This window comes from Bubalus bubalis, chromosome 21 (assembly GCF_019923935.1).
Source record: "Bubalus bubalis isolate 160015118507 breed Murrah chromosome 21, NDDB_SH_1, whole genome shotgun sequence".
NCBI classification, from domain to species: Eukaryota; Metazoa; Chordata; class Mammalia; order Artiodactyla; family Bovidae; genus Bubalus; species Bubalus bubalis.
Window position 1 is genome coordinate 10,562,098 of NC_059177.1, and position 4,760 is coordinate 10,566,857.

Sequence of the window (4,760 nt, forward strand, 5' to 3'; positions counted from 1 at the left end):
ATATATCTACCTTATATATTCCTATATATAATGTAGGTAACCAACAAGGACTCAGTGTATGGCACAGGGACTCTACTCAATGTGCTGTGATCATCTACATGAGAAAAGAATCTGAAAAAAATGTACATGTATAAGTGAATCGCTTTGTTGCACATGTGAAACTAATACAGCACTTTATATCAACTATACTGCAATAAAATAATATAAAATTAAGTAAAACCTTGCTCCAGCTGAAAAAATAAGAAAAACTCTAAAATCAGTACATTGTAAAGTTCCCCCATGTTTTTTACCTGAGGCTGCAGCTAATTCATTTTCATTCCCTTAATATGTTTGTCCCTTCTGCTGATAGACTGGAGAAGGAAATGGCAACCCACTCCAGTATTCTTGCCTGGGAAATGCCATGGACGAGCAGCCTGGTGGGCTACAGTCCATGGGGTCGCAGAGGAGTGGGACAGGACTCACCAAGTAAACAACAGAAACCGCTAATGGATATTAGGTTGTTCTTAGTTTTTGCTATTGTGTATAATGCTGCTGTAAAACATTTTTATACATGTCTTGGAGATATGTAGGAGAATTTTTTTCAGGTTACTTACACAGCATTGATAAAACTTCCCATCAACATGTGACTTTCTCATTGAAGAAACAGTGTGACAACTTTTGCTTTACATATGTGGAAGTAGTTATTTGGTATATACACATTTAGAATTGGTCATTCTTCTCAATGACTTGAAACATTTGTCATAGTGCAGTGACTCATCTAATGCTTTTTGACCTAAATTCTGTTTTATGTGATGTTAATAAAGCTAGTCTTCCTTTCTTTCATTTTTAAAGTTGTGGTAAAATATACATCATGTAAAATTTGCATTTTAGCCATGTCAAAATGTAGAAGTCAGTGGCGTAAAGTACATTCACAATCCCCTCTGTATCATTTCAGAACTTTTTCATCATTCCAATCACAACGTCCATAAGCATTAGCCAACAACTGCTTCTCCTCCTTTCCCTTCGGTCCCTGGTAACCACTGTTCATCTTTTTCCTCGTGAATTTGAGTGTTCTAAGTATCTCACACAAGTGGAATCATACAGTCTTTGTCCTTTGGGGGCCTGGCTTATTTGACTTGTTTTTGGAGCTTTTAACAAATTTGCCTAAGACATCATCTTCATATACATGCACTAAAAAGAGCTTTTTTTAAAAAAAAAAACAAACACCTACAGAGTGTAAGGCTCTGTAGGAAAGCAAAGATGAGTAAACCTCTGTCTCTAAATTGTTTACAGACTGGTTAGAAGGAAAACTGGAGACAAGCAGTCAGCCTCCAGGAAGGCATGACGGATTGTGAGACGAGTGGCATGTGGTCTTTCTTCTGCTTGTCCTCAGCTGCTGTAATAGAAATCTGTGTTTAGTGATGCTAAACCTGAAACTCCAGTACTTTGGCCACCTCATGCGAAGAGTTGACTCATTGGAAAAGACTCTGATGCTGGGAGGGATTGGGGGCAGGAGGAGAAGGGGATGACAGAGGATGAGATGGCTGGATGGCATCACTGACTCGATGGACGTGAGTCTGAGTGAACTCCGGGAGTTGGTGATGGACAGGGAGGCCTGGTGGGCTGCCGTCTATGAGGTCGCAAAGAGTCGGACACGACTGAGCGACTTTACTTTAACTTTTCACTTTCATGCATTGGAGAAGGAAACGGCGACCCACTGCACTGTTCCTGCCTGGAGAATCCCAGGGAAGGCGGAGCCTGGTGGGCTGCTGTCTATGGGGTGGCACAGAGTCAGACACGACTGAGTGACTGAACTGAACTGAAGGTGCATCCCTGAAGCACTGAGCCAGAGTGGTTTCTGCTCATTGTTGTTGTTCAGTCGTTAAGTCAGTCGTGTTCGACTCTTTACGACGCCACGGACTGCAGCACACCAGGCTTCCCTGTCCTTCACATCTCCCGGAATTGTTCAGACTCACATCCATTGAGCCGATGATGCCATCCAACCATCTTATCCTCTGCCGTCCCCTTCTCCTCCTCCTTTCCCAGCATCAGGGTCTTTTCCAGTGAGTCTGCTGTTCACATCAGGTGGCCAAAGTATTGGAGCTTCAGCTTCAGCATCAGTCCTTCCAATGAATATTCAGGATTGATTTCCTTTAGGATTGACTGGTTTGATCTTCTTGCTATCCAAGGGACTCTCAAGAGTTTTCTCCACTTCAAAAGCATCAATTTTTTGGCACTCAGTCTTCTTTATGGTCCAACTCTCTCATTCTTACATGACTACTGGAAAAAAACATAGCTTTGACTATATGGGCCTTTGTAGGGAAAGTAACACCTCTGCTTTCTTTCTTTTTTTTTTTTTTTTAACCTCTGCTTTCTAATACACTGTCTAGGTTTTGTCATAGCTTTTCTTCCAAGAACCAAGAGTCTTTTAATTTCATGGCTGCAATCACCATCCGCAGTGATTTTGAAGCCCAAGAAAATAAAGTCTGTCACTGTTTCCATCTTCCCCCCATCTATTTGCCAGGATGTGATGGGACCCGTTTTTGCTGCTGCTACTGCTAAGTCGCTTCAGTCGTGTCCGACTCTGTGCGACCCCATAGACGGCAGTCCACCAGGCTCCCCCGTCCCTGGGATTCTCCAGGCAAGAACACTGGAGTGGGTTCTGCTGGTGGAGGTAAATCCTCAGCCCGTCCCCGGGTATAGCTGTACGCTCGGCCTCACGGTGGCGCATTTCCAAAGCAGCAAGGGCGCTCCCAGCTGGGGAGGAAGTAAAGCTCTTCCCAAGTGCGGTAGCCGTCGTCAGGGTGCTGGAAGCGCTTTCCGATTCCTCTCTTGCCGCCACCTCCGTCGTCCTTACACAACCCGCACCCCTCGGTTACCCTTTAAGAACCTTCGGTTACAGTCAGTGACTATCACTTGCGGTCTTCCCAGCTCACCCTTCCATCGTCACCATCGAAACCCAGCAGCATTTTCAGTCCTTTCAAAAGCTTTCAGTTTCGTTTCGGTATTGTTCTTCGTCTGCTCCTCCCTGCCCCCCGCCCCTGGAAAATCGGTTTCGCAGTTCAAATGCAAATTTATTGGCAAAATCCTGCTGAATATCCCTCCTCCCCCCACCCCCCACCCCACCCCCCAGCTTCCAGGAGACCTGAGTTTCCTCATGAATAACGTTTTATTTGCTCATTAATTCCACAAGCATTGTGTCAGCTAAGTGCCAGGGAGCTGGGAGTACAGAACCAACAAGGTAAGAAAATCCTCGATTTGGATGCTGTCTGGGGTAGATGACAAGTAAATTGTGGTAGGCTCTGTAACAGAGAATAAGGGGCACTGAGCAGGAAGTGGTGAAGAGGGGGAGGCGGGGCTGGTGGATGGTCAGCCCGAGTTTACAAGGGAGGTAAGGATGGGGATGAGTCATCCAGAGACTTTTGGAATTTACCACATGCAAGAGGGCAGCAAGGCCATTATCAGGCTGCAAAAACAGCCTGTGTAAACAACATTATTTCATCATGCTACCTGGAGTTCAGGAGGTCAGGGCAAACCAGCCTTTGAGGCGCTCCCTGCTCCCTCCCATTGCCAAATGGATCTGGCATAGACTTTTAGTTTTATCAGTGACAATAAATGTGGTTGATCTGTCTGACCCATATTGCTGCTGTCTCTCCATTATCAGTTGCCCGGGGCGTCTGCTCTAGCTCTGTGCCTGAACCACTCAGTCGTGTCAGACTCTTTGCGACCCAACGGACTGAAGCCCCCTAGGCTCCCACTCTCCATCGATTTTTTTCAGGCAAGAATACTGGAGTGGGTTGCCACTTCCTTCTCCGGGGGAATCTTCCCAACCCAGGGGTTGACTCTGAGTCTCCTGTGTCTCCTGCATTGCAGGCAGGTTCTTTAACCTGCTGAGCCATTGGGGAAGCCCCTACTCAACCGTTTTCTCAGTTACTGTGAACTGGAGGCTAGAGTTCGTTCACATTAACTGAGAAACGGCCTGGTTCAGAGTATCGCTGTGGTCCCTGTCCTAACCACTTTCGCACCAGCTGGGCTCACTGGGAACTGGCCAGTTGGCCATGGCTGCCGTTGCGACAGATGTCTGCCCAATCGAGTCCAAGTAGTTGTGTTAGGGGAAGCACACTGATTGAAACCGCCCACCCTGGCCAGGCACCATAGTAACCATTTGCATGAGTTGTTTTATGACAGGAGATCCTGATAAGGAATATGGAACTAATAAGCCACCACCAACCGGAAGAGTTTGGGAAAGGTCGAAAGGAGACACTGCGTGTCCGTCCACTTCCCAGAATCCCTCTCGCTAGCATCCGTCTTGGCTGAGCGATGCGTGCGCCACCAGGAAAGGCTCTGAATTAGAGTGATTGGCCAAAGACCACCCGGAAACTAATCCCATCACCATAAAACCCGACATTGCGAGCCACACAGCAGAGCAGTTCTCCTGGGTTTCCTTACCCTACTGCTCTCCACCCGGGTGCCCTTTCCCAATAAAATCTTTTGCTTTGTCAGCACATGTGTCTCCTCGGACAATTCATTTCCAAGTGTTAGACAAGAGCCCGCTCTTGGGGCCCTGTAGGGGGGCCTCTCCCTTCCTACAACAGTTGTGTCCAAGGGTGGGATCCTGTGGTACAAACCATGGCCAGCTGTCACAGAGGAATCAGCCTCAAGCAGTTTATTAGCAAGTTGCTGAGGCCAGGACAGTTGTCCCCTGATTCTGCAAGGCAAGGTTTCCCAGTCTTGCCCCATGAGGGGCTGACTTGTGCACTGTAGAATGTTTAGCAGGATCC

At 47.0% G+C, this 4,760-nt stretch overlaps 1 long non-coding RNA gene across 1 annotated transcript; it reads left to right on the forward strand.

The window, feature by feature from the left end:
• Positions 1 to 2,536: 2,536 nt before the first annotated feature.
• Positions 2,537 to 4,210, forward strand: LOC112581189. The gene is made up of 3 exons (XR_003105664.2): positions 2,537 to 2,983; positions 3,173 to 3,220; positions 3,644 to 4,210. It is a non-coding gene; the product is annotated as an uncharacterized LOC112581189 (long non-coding RNA).
• Positions 4,211 to 4,760: the final 550 nt, after the last annotated feature.